The sequence below is a fragment of the Anguilla rostrata genome, chromosome 16 (assembly GCF_018555375.3).
Source record: "Anguilla rostrata isolate EN2019 chromosome 16, ASM1855537v3, whole genome shotgun sequence".
NCBI lineage: Eukaryota > Metazoa > Chordata > Actinopteri > Anguilliformes > Anguillidae > Anguilla > Anguilla rostrata.
Window position 1 is genome coordinate 21,800,802 of NC_057948.1, and position 22,780 is coordinate 21,823,581.

Here is a 22,780-nt window from a genome sequence, read left to right on the forward strand (position 1 = left end):
TTGGACTTTAAAATGAATATTACTTGAACACTGAAAATGCAGTATCCCCCTCCTTCCATGACTTTTCATAAATATTTGGACTTAAAATAACTGTTTTTAAATTTTAAAAAATTGACTAACTAAAGAAATTCAGGCAGTTTGTGCCATTTTCTTCACAAATCCCCCTGCGAGACAATAGGTTTATATCTCCTTCAGCAACTGGTTGATCAAGCACTATCAACACTAATTTCATACATATAATTACACAAAATTACAATCGTGCAGTCATGTGATGAAGATAGTTTACTTTGATGATTGACTGGGGATTAATAATTTGTGGCCATTGTAGTTATAAAAATGACAGGTTTATAACATTGTGGAGATAACGCCTCCGACATACTTTAATTTTTTTCATTTAAAATGTGATTTTGGCTGAAGACAACAATGCAGTCAATTGGCGAGCGGTCCCTGCTCACACAAACAGCCAAAGCTGTGTGTTCCATGTGGAACTGAGAGACGGTACATAATAAGAGCGCGCTCCATTTAGTGGGAGCAGGGGAAGGAAGAAGTGAGCTGAATGGGCGAAGCGAGCTGAATTTTTTATGACTGAAGACACTACTTTTTTTTTTACATTTTTTATTTTTTAATTGTGATTTTAATTTCTTTAACTACTTTTTTCATTTTGTGTTTTGCGTTGTGGAGCGCTTTTCTCAGTATACCTGCAATATGCCTTGACACATTTTTGCTCAGACTTTAGCAAAACCACTTTAATTTGAAATAAAAAAATTGAAATTGATACAGTTGGGTCCTTTATTTAAAGAAAATAGTTTTGCAACTGATGGTTTCATAATCTTTTTGAAATGAGGTTGCTGTGGGTGCTGAAATTGATGCTGTAAAGCTGGAACAGCCTGATGCCGCTGGGCATTAGCCGTGGCGGTAGAAGGTAGTTCAAAAAAACGTGGCCTTTCTACTGTTAACATACCAAAGTCATGAATCTATTTAAGGTTCTTCTTAGAAGCAACCTTTACACAAATCTATCCAGGAATTTTTACATTGTATAAATATATAATGCACATAAAAACCATAACAACAAAGGTTTCATAGCAGTAATAATGACATAATGTGCTGTGATTGTTCTTGAAAGTGAATACAATAACATTGCATTACAATTGTGATAATTCTTGAACTGCCAGCACTGTCACAGCAATCAGATTTTTCAGATTTTACCATTTTAATAAGATGCGACCCAGAATACTATTTTGAACTGTTTATAAACATCCTGATAGGCCAGTGAAGAGGAATGTTCTGAACCCCGCTACATCTGTCCGCACAAATTCCAACACTCATATTTCTGGAGGAGGCTAAAACTAGAATTTCCTTGCCAATAAAAGCAAAGTCATTTCCCCCAAAGAAGAGTTTGATGAGTTCAGCAATCACCAAATTGAATTTATCAATCTGTATTAAGGCAAAAAAAAAAAAAAAACATTTATAATATCATTTTTATTGAACCCATGATAGTTGTATGATAACAATATTAGGCGATTTCGGCAATTTTCTGAAACAACAATATCATTAGATTTATCTATTATGTAATAACCTACATTTTTGTAGACAGGTGTCTCAATGAGGTTCCCCAGTCATTAGGGTTTTTTCTTTACTTGGTGCAAAGTCTGATAAAAAATCATCATCAATATCATCAATACACTTGTGTGTATTTTACTTTAAAATGATGTATACTGGTGGATTAATGTGTTAAATATAGGCTGACATAAGTGTCAGACCCCAAGCTTTGTTGTGTCACAGTGTCTGCTGGATTTCAGTGTGCTTCAGCACCAATGATTCATTTAAGCTGTTGACTGACTAAATATCTTGTGCTCAAGGCCTTTACGGTCTGCTTATTGAAAGGAAACAAATACCTGCAGACACTGCGGCCCCCCAGAACTTGAGCTTGACACCCCTGATATACATGTTTCAGCTTATGGCTTTGCCAGGGTGTGTAAGTAGTCAACGTAGGTCTTATGGGAAACAATTTTGAGCTTGAATTAAAAAATAAACTTTTTTATGTGTGGGTGCTGAATCAGCAGACAGAAAAGCAGAAAGTTGCTTATGGATAAATGTATTTTTATTATTGTCAAAACGCTGACCCATGCAATCAGTTACTGAAAAATGAAACCTACAATGAAAAATTACACAAACAACATGAACACCACACTAGTAAGCAGAACGTGGGTTTCAGATAATTATGAAGTGGTAAGAGATGTATTTGCAAATTGTGAGTGACTTTTTAAGCTATTTTTATACAGTCCTTAGTATTCAGCAATCACATAAAATTCACCGTATACCAACTACTAGCCAACTACTAGATCTTTCTTTTTTTACCATAATATACCCTGCTATACCAAAGGGCACATCATTTAGAGAATTTCCCCATGTTAATATTTTACAATGTTTTGCTTAGTGTAAGTTGATTAAAGGACCTCTTCAATATAAATTATAGAATTAATACAGGAGCTTGAGACTTAGGTTCTGTCTAGTGGTACACTTCCCAAAATCCACCTGTTGCAACAACCAGGTGTATGGTACCAAACGTAACATTAAGCCAAATTAACAATAACCACAACCTTGCCTCAAAAAAGACCAAGTTGAGCACACAGTGATATATAACAATAAATAGACATGGGGGTGTTTACTGTACTGAAAGCAGGAGTTATATCTATCCTATAGGTGTTAAAAGCCTAAATACAAGCTCAGCACAGATTGCAAGCAAGCTCTCACCAGGCAGCCAGTTGGTAGATGGAAGTCACGACTCCAGAGTGGAAAATGGTCCTGTTTTCAAAAGTCAATCCTCCTTTCCCTTGTACATGTTCCCAAGTAGGAATCACTGACTATCCTTACAACCTGAGCTCTTATCCAATATAATTTGCTAAAACTGAAATGTAACACATAGGTGATATAACAGGTTAGCAATCTAACAAGCACATTATAGAAAAAAAGCTGCTCCTAGCTGCTCCACTGTTGCCAGGTGATGGCCAGTAGTGTCCTTGGCTCCATGCGTCTCCTGACGTGGGTTGTCGTATGTCTCCTCTCAAGTCCATCTTCTGACCATGATCTCCACAGCAGGACTGTGAGGTCGTTATCTCCACCTGTAGGGGAGACAGGAATAAACGCGGCAGCACACAAAGCAAAACGAAATGCAAAGCAGCAAAAACCCCAGGACGTAACAAGCAGATACTGCAGAAGATGAAAAGCTGGTTTGAAGGGATAAGAGAAAGATTTAAATTTAATTTTATCAGTGAGGAGTCTTTTAAGCTTTAAAGCAGGACACTGTTATCATTTGATATCTTGCAGTAGTGGATTTGAGATAAGTATTAGAAAGTAGCCAGGGTAACAGATGGCATAAGCATGTCAAATAGGCTCGTATATATAATAATAAGAAAAAGAAAAAGAAAGAGGGAAGAGGAAGAACTGTCATGAAATGTCTAATTTAATAGGTTATATAAAATCTTTATCAAGAGTTGACAAGGGGAGCTTCTTTTGTCCAAGACTATTACTAATTCTACTTTTTGTCTAAGAATATTTCTGTTCCTTGTGACTTCCAAAACAGTTTCAAGGGATGTTCAGGAAAACAAAAAAATGTACGCTCAGAATGTTTACCTATACCAAACCTCCAAGAGCCTTGGCTAGCATGAAATAATTTTTCAGTAACATCACATGGCCGCTGGAGGGAGTTTAATAGATGTTCTATCATTCCGGCAATCCGACAATGCATCAGACAGGCACTATAAGGTAGTCTTTCACAATGGGCATGGACTTTGGCAGAGGAAACATAGTTAAAATGAAGGCCAGGGTCACTGACAGTGAAAAGATTAGTTGCTGGTGGCAAATTCACTTGGCATCTAATGGTGGCCTTGTTAAATTTGATATGGGAAGGTGGCTATGAAGGCATGCTTGTTGTGACTCTAAAGTAAGGTAATTGTAGAGAATGCCTTGGAATCATTGTGATTAGGAGGGGAAAGAGTGAGCCGGCTTCAGTAGATATAGGCAGAAAAGAATGCCAGATGGGAGGAATAAGAGAGTGACTGACTTAAATAGCCCTGCTATTTGCCTGAAGCAGCAGATAGGAAATTCCAATTGTTTTATAGAGAGCCCCATCTGAAGTGATCCCAGTGTCAAAGGAATTGCTTCTGGACCTGTGCCATGGTATGATTGCACTCAGGGACTCCAGCACCTCAGTGAAAATGTCATTTATCCTCTAGACACAAGGAGTCAACACTTTCATTCAGACAAATGATTTCCAAGGGGCTACTCAGAACATAACACCAGCTAGCATTTCCGATAACAGGCTGCAAGGAAGAGCCAAGATAATACAGACTTGAGGCTGCTCTTATAAAGGTGTAAGCCTACAAATAAATCAAAGACAGATATTTAGGATATGACATCCATTTACACTCTTAGTAATGCCACAACCGCTGCTATTTCTTTGTAATGATGCCAAGCTGGTCCTAACGCCCAGAGGATACAGTAATAGTATAACATGTTTGCAAGCTTTGTATTACTGTAATGATGTGTAAAGCCACCACAATAACTATCTAAACTCTAATATGGAGTAAAGAATGCTGCAGCTGAATGCAATTTGTTGAAAGAAATGGAAATGCCAGAGCATCCAATTATTTTGTCACAAAGCATTTGACAATTACAACCAAGAACAGTTCACATTCCAGGGCAGACAGACCATTGTTATTGTGGGGTACCATTTTGGAGTTCTTCCTAAAACTCAGTGAACAGCAACTTACTCTAGAGTCTGAAAAGTAAAAATACACTTAGATTTTTTTTACTTATGACCTTGCCATCCTAAATAGGAAGTTTCATTTCTTCACTGATAAACAAATATCATAACAGAGAAAAAAAAATGCTGGAAAGACAGATGGAAAACCACTTAGCTTTAATCTCTGCATTATATCACATAGATACAATAGCTCTGTGGTTTAAAGGCAATTCCAATCTAGGCTTCATCTATGAATTACATATTTGAAACGTTAAATGACAAAGAAACAAGAAATCTGAATCTAAATGGCCAGACATCTTGAGACAAAATACGCACGTTTTCAAACTATAAATCTTTAGCAATGCAACCCCCTCCCTTTGTCTTAGTGTCTCAAGGTTATAGCCAAGAAATGCTTATTTATTTATTTATTTATATGTAAGAATATTCTTCTTTTCTGGTTTTTCAGAATCCAAGTGCCTTTTCAATCTCTTTAACGAGACATAATCTCAAGGAAAGGAAGGCCATGAGAATGAAAGTGACTTACCACTCGAACATGAAAGGCCACGGTTTATGTTTCACTTCAAGGCAGTATTTCTCTTAATCTTCTGACTTGGCTAAACCTTTCCATGGTGAATAAACAGTTGATATCTAAGGCACCTTTTTAAAATCTCTAAATTCTTTTCCCCAGTCATTTTAAGACACCTCTCCTCAACACATTTTTGGAACTAAGATACAGAATAGCAAAAACAAATATCCCCATAGGAAAAAGTCAATAGTCTGCAGTCTTGCGGGACACATGGTGCGATAAGGTGTGCAATGGCAGTAGCTGAGGCCGACAGAATGTATGCAAAGAAACATCGTGAAGTGTATCCCTGAATAAAGTCATCTGGTGCTTTCAGTGTCTGATGAATTAAGGATGAGCCTTTCATTGGCCATTGAAGAAGATTGCAAGAAAGGTATTTTTTCTTGTGCAGGGACCTGTCTGCCTGCTGTGATTGAAGGGCAACAAGTGCTTCACTGCAGAGATTTCCAAATCCCACAAAGCTTCTGCAGTCCAGACCCAGCAAAGGCCAGAGCATGTGAATCGTCATGGCTTTCTGTGACAATTCAGGGAACAGATTAAATATTTGATAGCACCAGGGCTGAAACGTTTGTCGTGGGACCACAGGGAATAGTGACCATATATTTATGTATACATAAAAAGACAAAGTGCCACTCCAAAATTGCTGTGTATGTCAAACTCTTCCAACCGAAAACTAGAGATCCATCACATCAGAATTCACGACACCAGGAAGCCCAATGTCATGGTGGCTTTTTCCTGCAAAATTAAGGGGATGGGAAGCGATATATATATTATTTAAACACCCTTACTTACTTTAATGGAACAAAGTGAAACTGTCTTTTTTTTCCACCCTTGTAAAAGCAGGTAGTGTTGTTGATCCAACAAGGTGACATTTCCAAAGAGTGGATTTTTATATATCTATAATTTATTTTTATTTATTTTATTTTATTTTTTGCCAGAATCAGCAAATTTCTAAGTCCATTAAAGCTGCTTCTTCAGAAGTACATACCTAAACTTTCTTAGTGGGTCAGACTCACTCTTTACACCTTACCTATATACGGTGTAATAGGTTTGTGCTCTGCTCCCAATGAACCACACGCACAGTAGCAGTAGATATCGCTGCAGTTAATACTACAACTTTGATCTTGATGGCCTATTTCAACAAATACAAGCACAGGAGATCTGCAATTGGTTCTTCCCATTAAAAAGATTAAGGATTACCAACATGGCATGATCCCAGTCTCAGAGGCCTACTGATTTCCTTTTGTATCTTTGTAACCAAATTTAATAAAACTACAATTAGAACAATCAGAGACCATTGTAAAGCATCTGTAATAATTGTAACTTCAGATAAAAATCCCATCTGCCTTATATATGATCACATTTGATAAACCCAAAACTTTACTATTTTGATGTATAGTGTAATACTGTCCTTGTAAAATAAAGCTCAAAATATTTGCTATACAAAACAATTGTTTTGTTCAAATAATTTTGTTCAAATGTTACCTGGGAGTATAGAAGTTTTTCAATAAATATTTTTGCAAGATACCTAGCTGGGCAACAACCAAAATGAAAAGCTGCAAGCAGCACAGGGCCTCATTCCAATCTCACTTCATTTTTATTGCTTAACACTTAATGTCAGGTTTTGACATATACCTCTATTAGCCTGGTAACCAGGTGCAGAGATGGATTATAACAGGCTTTTTATATATAAGATATTTTTTGTCTAACACATCAGCACTCTTTTTGAGTAGAATGACCACATGGAAAAGAAGAACATATCTTCCTGTCTCCCCTCAAACCTATGCATATGTTTGGAAGGATATTTGCATCCATGCAAAATTTAAATAGCATGTTTTTAATTCTTCTGATTTGCCCTTGACAAATAATGATTTTTAAAACATGTACTTCAAAGTGCAATATATGAGTAACTGCAACCCACAAGGCTTATATTCCTAGTTAAATAAAGGAGAAATAAAATAAGGCAAAACCTGAAGAGGCTTGATAACCTAAAGGTGATTAAATATATTCATACTGATACAGAAAATGCTAATTCTATTAATTTTATCATTTTATTATCAGTACATCAACTGGACAAGTTGTAGTGATGTGTATATTTCCTCATTATTTCAGCGGCATAGAATATATCATGTTCATGTAAATTGCTGTTAGTTTCATCCCTGCACAAACATACAATACGGCAGGGACATATGTTTATGAATTTAGATTTGTATTTTGGAATTTCATTGTAAAAAAAGAAAAGAGATTGAATATGATGACACAAAGCATTATGATTTCCTTTTCATGTGACTGAGTCTCTTTGTTGTATTTTAGAGATTTGACACAACATTAATGTAATAATTGGTTGCCTATGATTCACACAAGTATAAAAAAATAAAAAAGTGGCAGAAAAAACATTTGTTGTGAGAGGATGGTATGAAATTAATGTCTGTTGTCTCCCTGTCTTCCCCCAAACCTATGCAAATGGGCAAGTAATATTCATGGTAAAAAAATAGGCATATGGTACGATAAAAAATAAAAGCTAGACTAGAGGTTTTTTACAGCTTTGATGTAATCAACTTTTTTGACAACGTTAAGCAGCTTTGAAATTTTCATTGTATTCCACTTTTCAGAAAATAACATCATACAAGGGTCCAACAAATGTTCTCACTTTGTACACTTTCTAGTATCCTTTAAAAGCAAGTACATATTCATAGAAACATCACATGAAAATGAAGGCTTTTGCAAATCAGTTGATACAGAAATACAGCTCTAGTAAAATTCTGAAACTTAGCTGCCAATTTAGTTTCTATCCAAAAGGTTTTATTCGATTCCACATTACAGCTAGCTTTGTACATTGTTAAATATTTTCGCTCATGCGAAAATTTGCATTTCGGAAGATAACTGCCCATTCTGAAGTTCGGTTCAGTTTTCAGTTTACACACATTGCCAGCTGCTTCCTTAAATGCATTGAGTTTATATTAAGTTAGCCAATCTTGGACATCTTCGCAAATGGACAACCAAGGATAAAGCAAGAGGATGAGTTTTAAAAAAGTATAAGCAAGAGAGGAGGGAAAAATCCTTCTCATGCCTGATCGTAGAAAAGTTCTATAATAACCTTGGTTGATATGTATTAGTAAAATACACTTTTCAAAAATATATTTTGCAACCAGATTGTGAAATTCCATGCATGCTCCATGGCTTGATTTTCACAAGTTGGTCATCTCTCCCTGAAATGTCATGTGTGCAATGACCCTCTGACTGAACTATATACCTCCAAACAAGCATCGTACAATGATATAACTTGAAGAGAGAAGCGTGTGTGTATGTGTGTGTGTGTATGCATGTATGTGTGCGTGCCTGTGTGATGCAGCATAATGTAGTGGGAGCACACTAAAAGAGAGCCTGTGTTTGTATATTTATACTGATCTGCTGTGTAGTGCAGTGGGTCCATTCAGATAGGATGTCTGTGTCTACAGAGTACGTTTGAGTTAGTGTCCATTTGTGTGGACAATAGCTAAACTGACGTTGGGCTGCAGCGTACCACAAGGGTGGTGCTCCTGTTGGCTTAGAGAAAGAATCATGTGAGCATGTGTGTACGTGTGCACGCACATCAGTGCATATATTTCCCTGTGCTCATGTGTTGGGTGTACTGAGGGAAAGAGCAGTCACTGAAGTGTGACTGCCTTCCAATCAGAAAGGGTTGCGTGCTGAGACTGGCGATGGGTCATCTTTCAGACGAACCCAGCGGGGAGACCAGCACCTCTGATTAGGGCAGTGTCAGGAGACAGGAGGGTCGGACCAGCCCATAAATTAAATTGGAAGAATCCATAAATTAAGGATCGCCAGTATTCATTACACCTCAAATTGGATTTTGCAGGTTGTCTGACTCATTTAGTTTGTGCTGACAAAAAACAAATGGACTTTGAATTTTAGTTAACCCCTCCTTACCTCTGCGGATTTAGAAACATTGTAATTAAAAGTTGGCCCTATTTGCAACAGAGACACCTTGAGGCACAGTTCATTTTGTGTCTGCTTATAATTGGTGAACATCACTGTGGCATATCGACCAGGATTAAGTTCCAACATTTATCAACACTATTCCAAATGTAAAGTACAGCCTAGTTTCATGGCCAGAGGAAAAATCTATAGTCTCCCTGTCACAAACAACAAATGTATTTTACATTTGGGTTCCCTCTTAATTATGAAAAAATGAATCTGAAGTACATAGACAGCCCAAATCAGTTTAGTACAAGAAAGTGGTCAGTCAGGCATATCCAGCCAATTACAACACCACAGTGTTAATGATGTAATGGTTTATTCCTGGTGTCCCAATAACATCTGATAATATCAATGGGGCTTGATGAGGAAACATTGACTGAATAAAATATGTATTATTGTCTCCATATCAGCATTTCTCTGTTCTTTCTGTAAACATCTTTATTTATTATATTAGAATGGATTTATGTTAGCTGGATGAGAGGAGTGAGTACAGTACCTTTGTACAGGATGACACTGCCGCTTTTACTGGGGTCTATATTGGATGCTGTGAGTCTTACTGCTTACCACCTGCAGGCAGCCAACAGACTCGCCAACAGACGAAGAGGCGTTGAGTTATATTTGTAAAAATAGAAATCTATAAAGCCCTATGGTGCAGTTTGTGGATTTGTGGATTTGTAACTTTATGATGTTGAAAACAGTTCTCATTACATTGCTCTATGAGGGAGGTCATCAGAAATGGGGTTACCATTTTACATTAATATTCTCCAACTTATCTGAAATAATCGTTTTTTGTTTTTTTTTCAGCTCTAAGCCGAACAGAAGACAGGCTGTGTATCTTACATAATTTTTTTGTCTCCTGTCATGATACTTAATGAGAATTGTATCATATCGGACCTGTGTTCTGTAGTTGTTCCAATGACCATTAGTATGCACTAATTGTACGTCACTTTGGATAATAGCATCTGCCAAATAAATGTAATGTAATGTTCCACTGGCCATTTATAGGAAACAGAATTTATTTTTTGCATTTCTCAAATAAATTACAAAGCTCTGCATTTGCATTGAACAAATAAGCTCCATTGCATTAAATTTCAGGCATTTAGAAGTAAAGCAGCTTACATAATTTCTGCCTACAATATATGTATACGTATATATTTAGATGCATTTTTACTGAAGCAATTTAGGTTAAGTACCTTGCACAAGGGAACAACAGCATTTCTCCAAACATGAATCAAATCAAACCTGCAGCCTTACAATTGCAAGCCCAGTTCCATAACATTGTGGTACACTGAAGCCATCAGTCTGCCGTTTGTATTCTATATTGTGCCCTTTGTAATGAAAACCCATTCCCTGTATTATGTGTGAAGGGCTTGGCAAGGGAGGGGTGTTCCATTTCAGTTCCTCCTGAAAAAAAGCTAAAGTGACAGACTCAATGGTGATAGATTACTCTGACACATACAGAGCAATGGCCCCAACCCTATTGGCTTTGCTGAAAATTCAGCTTGCTTTCAGTTACACAAGTTTGAGGTGACTCATGCTTTAAAGTTGATTTCTGTTATCCAGTCAGTTTGGTCAGTGTCCTTATAAGTTATAAGTTGAAGTAACAGTCAGGGATAAATAAATAAAAAATTTTTTTTTAAAAATATGTTGATATGATACACTAAAGTAATGTCATTTATTTCCCTGACAATTGTCACAACTTGTGTCAACTTTACTTGATGTGCCTTCTGGCCTTTATAGAAATGTAAACATACATTGGGAAAGAAATGCAATTTTCTTCAAGTGTAGTGACCTTGTAATTTTTATATTATTTTGCAGATGTAATCTGTAAAATAATATAAAAGGTCTGTAAAGGTCCATATTTCCAAATAGATATGTGCTGGGATCACAGGATTATGATATAATGCAATTTTTACTGAAATTACATTCTTTGTCAGGGGAACGATTTTAAGCAGAGTGAATTGGTATAAAGGAGTTTGCCACAGCCACAAACCCCTGTGAACTATGAAAGCATGACAATATATTTAGCATTTTGATGGCCCAAAAAGATTCACATCACATCACTGAAAAATGGATAGCTGATCGCACCCTTGTCATGTAGCAGGGTTTAAGGCAGAGGGATGAACACGAGGAACAGGGATGTAATAACCAAATTCCGTGCTAAATAAGATATTGATCGCTTATGAAAACACTGAGGTCTGATAAGAAAAGGTCTATTGAACTAAATGTCCCATCCATAAAGGGCTGCATCCTCTGTTTACCTAATTCTGAATTTATCTTTATTCCTGAGAGGATATTGTTAGCGCAAAGGTGCAAAAATGTATAAGTATAGACCTGAGAGAGAGAGATGGGTCTTTTGATGGGTATATGGAGGATGGGGTGAGTGTGCAATATGGCTGACCATCTGTAAGAGACAAATGGTTGTAATGCTCAAAGCTATTTCAGCTGCTTTTTTTTGGAGAGTGAGAAAAATAGGTCAGACATATTGGGCTCTTGGCTTCGTTTCATTCTCCAACGTGTCATCACCCTTTGAAGACAAAGAAGAAAAACGGCTCCAACCAGATTTGTGTCTCTGATTTGGACGGTGTGACAGTGCTCTCTGGTCTATGAGTACATGCAGCCATCACAGGGTTTAATCCAAGTTAAAATCTGGGAGAGGACTATTTAAAATTGCTTAATTGTGAACTGGATACTGACTGGTCAGTACGGCATAGGAATTCTGCTCTCTGATCTTGGTATTAATTTGCTCAGAAATGTGCCAGTTTAGCAAAATCACAGCCTGTATTTCAAGTGTCACCCAAAACTCTGAACCCCAGAGTTCCAGTTCACCAACACTGATGTATGCCCACACCCCATGGGACACCTGCAGGAATTCCACCACAAAAAAACATTTAGCTCATTTAACAGATCAAGTTGTAACTGATTAATTCTTTCTGCATGGCTGGCTGAAGTAATCTCTGTACATAGATATCACCAGCAAAAGGTGCACATTTTGGTAAAGGTATACATCATAATGACATACACCTCCACCCTTCCTCATGTTTGAAGAACTACAATGGGCAGGTATTTTGAATTTGGAAATACCTCCGACGTAGATGAAGGGGGCATTGACCAAACTCAAGTCAAAGAGAGATTTGAGGTAGCTGCTGTCCAACTGTAAACAGTATTCGTTTTCAAGCTAGCTAGCATAGTGGACTTGCTTTCTCTTCTGTGCTCTCCGTACCCCATTTTTACGAGAATCCACTGTCCTTGGATGAAGTGGGGAACATGGATGGTATTCATAGTATGGATACAGGAGCAGGGTAAACCAGAGACTATGATGAAATCACAGATCATCAAAAATTGTCAGCCAAACCTAACACTTGACACATTGACACTACTAAAATAATTACTAAAATATGTGCAAATTAGACATATGTTGGTGTAGTTTGGTAGCCTAATATTTGTTCCTTTCTGAACTGTGTTTCCATAGACTACAAATGCTTGCATTAATGCTTTTTTCTAGTTTTATGGTTTCTCTACTTTTTGAAAGTCTGTTTTTGTGCTTTTGAAAGAAAGTGAGTGCAGGAACCTTGCACCCTTCACGAGCATAGCTGCGCTGCAGAATGATGAACAGATTTCTCAATGCGCAATTCGCAAAGTCTCTCTCTCTTTCTCTGTGTTTAGATGAAAAAGAAACATATCTTTCCTGCCAGGCCATGGACAGTAAATGGGTTCAGTGGCATTTGTATAACCTGATGAATCTGGGTCATCTCCTGTGCCCTCTCCATACAAAGGAACACAAATAAAAGAGAGAAACACATTACTGTTCACATTTAAGTGCACTGTAATGATCGTTCATTCACTCTCCTACTGACTTTGTGTCCAGGAGACAAATTTTGCTTTACATTAGATAGCCACTTGAGTGTCAAAGTGTTCAATTTATTATGTATATTGTTTCAAAAAGACAACGACTGTGTGTCAATAACAAATGGAAAGCAGTTACAAAAAACTTGGATAGTGCACATAAAAAATAATTGACAGATGAAACAGGTGACTGTACATATGAGTATTTTACCATCAAATAAGCAAGTAATGATATTGCAGGTTATAGGACAGAGTGGAAATTTTCAAGTTAAGACTATAAGGTTAACATCAATGTACTGTAGTAGCACTGTCTTTTAACAGTTTATGTTAAATTAAAATTCATGTAATTCGAACACAGAGATTTGATTATGCTACATTTATTTGATTTAACCTGAGTCTGGTGATCGGCATAGAATGTTTTTCAACTACTGTGCCATTCAGTGGAAGCTTATGTGGGGTTGTTCATGACGGCAAGAAGGACCTGGACCCAATAGCTCAGAGCCCGGTAATAAATTCAACTCCTGCCATTCAATTTGCACATAGGAACCGATTGAAATGTTTAGACTGATATAAGTTGATATTGCAATGCAACTGATTTCTTGTACTGTCACTGATGATTAACACATACCATAATAAACGCATACTATATAGCCATTCACAGAAGTATCTTTACAGTCACGTTAACACAAGGCTTATAAATATGTATGCAAGTATACATGCGATTTCCTTCATGCTGCAATATATGAATATGAAGCCACATAAGGACAATATAAAGTTATTTGTGACCGACGGAGTGACAGCTGCATGCTATATTCACTACACATCGGTAATGCACTTTCTGATTTTGAGCTTTCCACACTAAGTATAATACCTAAAAGGTGCTGGGTAACAATGACCTCAATAAATCAAATTTAATATTGTATAATGCTATCACATTTTAATGTGAAACATTTAATGTATATTTCACATGTAACTTTCTGTCATCTACCTAATTATCTGCTTTACAAGAATTTTCTGCTGGTTGAGTTTCATATATGGCTAAGTCAGCACATAATGATAAATTGCACTGTGGTGCTCTAGAAGAGAAATTTAATCTCTGACAAAGTCACATTTAGTGTCTCTGGGTCTGTTGCATAATTTGAATTAAAAGATTAAAATGGAGGGGGGGTTTAGCTATTTTGCATAAGTGTGTTACTGTGATGGGCCGATGTGTATACGAAGGACCCACTCATCATTGGGGGTGGGGGTGAGGGGGACTTGAAATTGAATAATGCATTAACCAAATTAAAATAGGCTTCTTCACTGAAGTGGACCCATCAACATCCATTTTCTCATCACAAGACTTATGTCAAAAAAAAGTCTCTAGCATCAATAAACATGTGGTCTTCATCGCTAGCTTCAGTTCAAAATTCAAACTGAAGAATGTTTTCTTTAACAAGCACACTTTGGGACATTAATCACAAAAATGACTATAGCTTTGAAGAAAAAAAAAGGATTTCTAGTCAAATTTAAGGACAAAATTAAATGGAATTTTGACAGCATATGTTAATTTATTTTACGAAAGAATCTACAAAATGTCACCATTGGCATGTGTTGTTTGAACTGGTCAACAGACACTTTCAACTGATTTAGTGTGTGAGGTGACAGCCAAAATTGTGATGAAGTATTTACTATTATACAGACAGCACATATTTTCTAATTTCCATAACAATGAAGTTGGTTATTATGTAAACAGTTCTAGGCTGTGGGCTTGTTGTATTGTTAGTACCGTGTTGTATACTGCTTTGTCAATAAATTTTCTTCTGATGTCATAGCTCAGATGAATATAGTTAGTAATGACACCACATCCTGCCTGGCCACTTTAATATCTTTACTTTCCACATTATTCAGTGCAGTCCATAAGTATTTGGACAGTGACACAATTCATTTTAGTTTTGGCTCTGCACTGCACCAAATTGGATTTTAAATTAAACAATGAATATAGTGTGTGTACATGGAATATTCTGCAGTCAGTCATGACATACTGTAGCACCATACATCCGTCCAAACAGCATGTACCAATCCGAGTGAAATCCAAGTTTGTGAATGACTGCATGTATATTTACTGCAGTAATGTATATCCATTCAATGTTGATTGTATTATTTTCATTTTGGTTGGGGCAGGGTGGAAAATAGCACAGTTTAAACCAGTGTAGATGTGCCTTATACTGAAGAGAATGGTCACCTAAGTAAACTCTGAGGTTTTCCTGCAAATAATTACTTTACTTATCTATCAGCCCTGTCCTTACTTCTTTTTGTTATGTTTCATTACATGTCAAACACCCCATTATATATTTGGGGGTCAAGCAGAGGGTAATAATTTGTGAAGTGTATGCACAAATTGACAAAAAATGACATGACTAAAATCTTTACATAAAACAAAAATCGTGTAAAATCTTTTTTAAATTGTTAAATCTTTAATATTTCATAGGCACCAAGATTGTTTATATAAGGAACACTGAAAACAGAATGATGATAAAACAGGGAAATTGAATGTTGATTCTTCTATAGGCAGTAAAAATGTCTGACAGAAAACTTCAACCTGGAGACCAGCAGAAGGAAAGACATTAGTTGCACATTAATGTGATCACTCAGTTTTTTTTTTTTATCCTAAAACTGAACACACTGTTGTTTATGGCGATCGGTTGACTGTTCATACAAATTTGTGGCATCTTTTTTACAGAATTTAACAGGACATTAATCTTAGACCTCCCCCTGAGTAATTGGCTCATCACCCATAATATGCTCAGAGAAGAACAATCTGTGGGAGTCCTCTGTTATGACTGTTTTCACTCAGACTATACTTTTACTTCACAAGCATCAGAGGAGGTTCATGTTCTGAGAGACAAAGAAATACAAAGGCCCACTAAATTAAGCTTTCAATTATTTACAGTACCATCATTACCAAAAATGTAACTGTTGTTGTTTTGTTGTCTATCACAGATGGTTTTAAATTCAGTGCTACAAGCAAAGTATGGAAGTTCATAATCAGGTCATACAGGTGTTTGTGTGTGTGTGCACGCGTGTGTGTACGTGTGTGCATGTGTCTGTGTGTATGTGTATGTGTGTGTGTGCGCGTGTGTGTCTGTGTGCTGACCAGTCCATTGCAGGGCACACACCATTCACTCATACACTCATACTGTACCCTACAAGCAAATTAGACTCTCCAGTTAGGCTAATCTGCACATCTTTGGACTGTGTCAGGTAACCGGAGGAAACCCATGCAGACGTGGGAGAAAATGCATACTGAACACAGAAAGACCCCAGCTGGGATTTTAAACGAGGATTTTGCTCTGAAGTTCAGAGATATGAAGACAAATATTCCAGCAACTGACTTAACAAAGATATCATGGATATTCCTGGGCAGATACATGAATCTCAATGTTTTACTTTTAATCAGTTATGCCTCCAAAATGTGTATAATCGCAGAAGACATTCATCAAGTTTTTTCTTCATTTGTGGAACAATGTTGCGATTTCTGAAGAAACACTGAAGTGTCAGTTGGGCCCAAAGTCATCAGTAAAATTCCTGTCAGAAAATTTCATGAGCATAAATTACCCAGTTTCTTTCAATGTATTATGTATATTAAATTGTCTGTGACTAAATTAATCACTTATAAGGCTCTGCGCTGTGTAACAACTTGCATTATGGGAGCAGCTGTTTACACAATGGCATTAATTTCTCGGGGCTTTTTACTTTGAGATGCAATTTGCACACTTTCTGAAATGAACATGTATGGAAGCAGAGTTTTAAAAAGATGCAACAGGACAGAAGTAAGCAGGGAAATTCATGGTCAATGACTTTACTGGGATGACAGGTATGCAGTTCCCTACATTCATATGTACATTCCTTGATATAACAGGCTCTTACTTTTAGACCAGCTGATCGTAGTTGCCGTTTCACTATAGTCACGGGTACTGATTTCTGTCTAGTTGCATTGTAGTTGTGGTACAGTTTTATAATGGTTTCTCTTGCTAGATCACACATTTGTCTTCTGCCTCTTTATCTTTCCGGTCTTCTCCTGTTAACATTACTGCCCATCAGCTGGACCCTTCAGAGTGTATACTGAACACTGTACGTGGAAATCTTAAGCGTCTTGCAAGTTCTCACCGGGAATAACCTTCTTGCCACTATGTTTCCTATGTGCCTCACACATGTAAGTTTAACTCCTAGTTCATTGCCATATTTCTTGCAACTTCAGTGCCTACTTTACTTGCACTCCAGGCTAGATGTATTAGGCTACCTAGGGTTTTTTTTAAAAAACTAAACAGAATAAGATTTCACTCAGCTTAATTATAATTAAACATAAAGGAAAGTCTAAGATTGTTTTTAAGTAAAAGTAATCTTTTTGTGTTATTGTAGGTAGAAACAGAAAACAATAGTTTGTTCTTTGGTTTGTTATTCAATAAATGTGCATATATTCACTCATTTTGTTGATTTTGTACTACAGGTGGCCTTGTACGCCTTGGTCAAATGTGAGAGACTTTAAGTAACTGAAATAATTATGTTGAGATTATTTCAGTTACTTAACTGTCTTATGAAGACAGTGATATTGTTGATGTTGGGGACTGAAGTCTGTGTAACAGAACAAATCTGGGGTTGATCAAAGTGATAAGCCAAGCCGATCGTTTGGGAGGTTTTTGAGCTCCCAAGAGAGCACTGCTTTCAGAGGCAATTTAGGAATATGAGGCTTGAAAATGGCTTCCTACCTTTCCCGTCTCTTAGTTTAATAATGCTACATTATTGCTTAAAAGCCTTCTGAGCAGGCAGAACTGGTAACATCCAGAGAAATTCCTCTAAACAAATGACTCAGAAATCATGCCCTGTGTTTTGATTAGTCAAACAGAGGGTCACCCCACCCAAAAGTTCCTGTTTTCTTTGCATTATTTCTTCTACTCTGGGGCCCGTTTAACATTAAGTGGGTTTCCATATGCAGAAATAGCATTGGGTAACAGTATCCACTCTCTGCATATACGATAAGTTGGAAAATTGATCTACTTAGTTACATGCTAAGGAATTAAACATTTACATTTTTTCTGTTTTTTAAGCATTTTGAAATACAATAATAAATGTCAACTGATGCAGATTACAAATTAGAAAGTTATTGTTAGGATAGATACTCGTTAACATTTCTAGAATAAATTCAACTTAACAAATGGTGGCTCTTTTGTTTCCACCTCTGCTTGTCAGATCATTAGTCTTCACTCCACCCACAGTCTTTGAAAGTGTTTAATAGAAAACAGTACCCAGTACATACTGTAATGTACTCCCCAGACACTCCCACGTAACTCCCCTGCTCACTACCCTCCACTGGCTGCCTGTTATAGCTCGCATCAAATTCAAAACATTGGTCCTAGCATACCAGGCAGTCAAGGGATCAGCCCCAGCATACCTTCACAAGATATTCAAACCCTACATGCCAGCCAGATCCCTCCGTTCTGCTACCTCAGGACGCCTAGCACCTCCCCCTCTTCGCACCTGCACTTCCAGAACACGTCTCCTGTCTGTTCTGGCCCCACGATGGTGGAATGACCTCCCTGTGGAGGTCAGAACAGCTGAGACTGTGACCCATCTCAAACGACGACTGAAGACCCACCTCTTCAGGCTGCACCTCTCCCCATCCCTCCCTTCCCCCCTGTAAATGACTAAACTTAGGGTTGTAACTAGGCAGCTGTTTCATAGGTGACTTAGTTGATGCGCCTGTCTTAACGACTACTTGTATTTTTATTTATTTTTATTTTTCCATAGATTGCGTTGTTGCCGTTCTCGTTGTTAGTGTTAATCAGTTTAACCATCAGGGTCCAAGTTGAACTATGCGGTTGTTCCCTGTACTTGGACCGGTACTTCTCTCTAGGGGTTTCGTCATACTTGTTCCTGGTTATGGTTATACACTTTGTTGTACGTCGCTCTGGATAAGAGCGTCTGCCAAATGCCTGTAATGTAATGTAATGTAATGTAATGTGTGACATCCAAACAGGTTTCATTATGTGAAAACAAATGAAATCATAAGGAAAAGTCTTTTGTCACTGTTGATTTTGAGTAATGCATTGAGGCAGCAGATCAAGAGTGACTCCTCTGGTAGATTGGGTGTCTGCTGTCTTCCTGCACTAGTACTTCAGCTGCGTATGTGCTGTAGTGCAGTCGTCTGCTACGATGAGTGTGCAGCAGGTTGGACCGCAGAGTGAAAATAAACAGCTGAGAGCTGTATATGTTCTGGAAGGTTTTTATACTATTTTTCATTCTCCAGAAATTAAAGAATGAAGTTGCATTGATGAGACCTCCCTACTTTTCAAATTAATCGACTGGCTATACTTTTGTTCTTGATTTCTTGATTTCTAAAGATTTTTTTTGGGGGGGGGTGTTTTTGGAAGAATGAAAGGCAGTAAGCCCAACTTTCTGTTGTTCTGTCCTGTCTGTCCACCACATGAGCAGTGGCCACCCCCAGCCATGCCTCACAATCCAAACTGGGGTGGTTGGAAGAATGGAAAGATATGTGGATTAACAACAAAAGAAACACTCGGTTTTTTTTTCTATGTAAACTACCAAAATAAACAGATCTGAAAAGTCCATCAGCTTTATCAAAGAAAATATACTGAACTGTAAATATATGTATAGTGACCATTAATCTCAAACTTCAAAATGAAAATAAATAAATATCGGGAAAAAAACTCGCATTAAGCCTTTAGCCAACTGCTGTCAGCCTGGCCCCTTGCTGGTGACCTAGGAGTCTGACAGCCTTCCGCTTTTCTTAGGCACTCGATACATCACTCACTTCCAGCTAATGGGAGCTATGCTGGCAGGAATCGGCAGAGATTCAACACTCATGTGGATTAATTAATTACTCCAGAAATGTTAACAAGGTCATGCGCGTCCTCTGCCAGAAAATGTTAATGAGGTCAAAGCTTGCCGTCAAAATACTTTTGTTGAAGCTCATTCTGAGTTGATTTTATTTTTAATTGGTCCATATAACAGTTTTTATTTTTTTAAATTGAGAGTACCCCTCAAAATTCAACCACTGCAAAATGCATGCCAGCAAGCCTTGCTCTGGTATTTTATGAATAATCCACAGGCAAAGAAAAGTTCTGAAAGATTTTATTTTCATTTTGTTGATTCAGACAGTCTTCTCTCTTGAGAAAGTGTATATGAATTTTCAAAGAGGATACCTTGCTTTTTTTACATTTTATTTGTGCAGAACCAGTAGACCTTTCTTGTTGCATATTTTCCATCTCATAAACATATGAGCATCTAGTTCAAGATTTTCAGTTTGATAATTGTTAATCTAAGTACCCAGACAACGACAAATGTCACATGCACATTCATTTCATTGTAAATCGCTTTTTATAAACGTATTGTTTTAGAAATTAATATGACCTTTTATAATCTCAGAAAACTAATGTCTACCGTTGGTTTCCTTAGCTAGGCTAAGGCTAATTGCCCCTCTGAGAGTGCTGTACAAATAGCAAGGGCAGTGACCTTCTACAGTATGTCGTATTAGTACAGCTATCATTACTGGGCGCAGGCTTTTGCAGTGTAGAAATTACAGTGTCTGAACCATACCTAAATATTGCATTTTGCCACAAACAGGAGAGAGGTCCTCAATGACGAAAGCATTGTTCACTTAATGGCCATGAAATTAGATTTCTTATGTTACGACAGATTTACTGTGCAATGCCTCCAAGCCTTGATGCAGTGCTTGGAATACTGGCTTCTAAATTTATAGTTAACAATGCCAAACGTATGGAGCCTCCAACATTATACAAAGCAGTCATTCAGCTGACAAACTGCTTCATGTAAATTTAACACCTTGTGTCTAGGCTATTGGGCTCAGTCTGCACTTAAGAAGAGTATCTATACGGTATGATCAAGGCTTGATGCTGCACTTCACGGTAATAACGACCAGTTATCTAGGTCAACATACCATCCACAATGAATTGTACACAGCAGCTTTAATCAAATTACATTTTCCTACTCAGACCAATAGGAATATGCACATCATGTTTGTTCCAGAGAACATGTCTATTTTACTGTCACTAATTTTACAAAAGAAAATATGTTTGACAGCTAATAAAAATATTGATTTCCATAACTCGAAAGATTGTATTTCATCATTAGAGACAACAGTATTCACAAAACACTACTTGTTTATTTTAACAACCACTGAGCAGATGAATGAACACAGATTTTTCACTTGTCCCCCAAGCCTTACACATATTCTTTAATAGGGTTTTTTTTTTTTAAAGCTTGAGAGTGTCTTTCATCAGTTGCCCATGGGACCTGCACATCCGCGGAACATGTGATGAGGGAGAGCACATATACATCACTCTGCCGAGCCTTTGAGAAAACATCTGTTTCCTGCATGTCCCACAGACACCATGTCCAGCCAGGGCTCCCAGCGAGCCCAAAGTCTGCCATCTAAAGCCAGCACACACGGGAGCATGGTTATTCCCCACATTGATGTGGCTGAGAGGACGTTTTTGGAATTGGCAGAATGGTGGCGAGAAAGGGAGGAGACAGGGGACCTTTCTGAGCACAAAAGGGGCCACTTCGCTGCAGGGTTTTTGCATGGCCCTCAGCTCTGCTGCGGTTTCCTTTTTCATCTGAAAAGCTCTCACCTCCTTTATCTGCCCTCAGGATGCATTTTCATGTCTGAGAATCAACACAGCACGCGCATTCTTCTGTCGGTCATTGTATTCGGTGCACTTTCGGGCCACTCTCTTATGTCTCAAGGATGCACCCTGCCACCCCCTGCTCTGACGAGGAGGACATTTTCTAAACCGTGCCTCTGATCTGAAGCCACTGGAATGAAAGACAAACAGTGACAGACCCTGGGCACTCTGCAGGACAGTGTGAGGTCAGCTGCCGGTAGGGGTCGGCTGGCGATGACAAGGTCACGCATTTCAATGCTGGCCGGTAATAACCAGGGGCAGTTTGGACATCAGAAAAAAAGGAAAGAGGGAGGAGAGTGCAAGGGGATTGCAATAAGTGTGCCTCTCTCCAGGGCAAATCCATCACCTGCACACAAACAGCAAGGTGGACAGGATTATTTTTACTCGCATCAATAAAGGGTGAAAAAGTCCTGTCTGACATTTGCACTGTCAAAGTGCAGTTCTGTGTGTAGATTCTAAATATACACCAGACTTACAGTATTCGTATTACAGCCAAGGAGAGACCTGGGATCCTTTTCAGCTCAAGATCCTATTCACCCTTCAAAAAACCTTAGGTCTTCTGCTTTGCTTATACACAAATGATTGTTATGCCAAAAGGTTAAAAAAATTGCTTGGGAAGCAGAGCATGGTTCAACTTGATTCAATTATCACATCATCCTGAACTGATACTGGATGCCAGGAATACGAAAACTACCACATTGGAAACATGAAGGAAAGTGATCCAATGATCCAATTTGGAACACCCACCACAGTGTGAAACTTCAATAAATTGAAGGTATACATTACTTACATGGTAAAGTATATTACCATGTAAAGTATATGAAATTTACAATTGGTAAAGTATATTAATACAACAAAGTTTGATTTGAATATTTCAATATCATTTATTTATTTAATGTTTTTTCATGTTACAAGTCATGC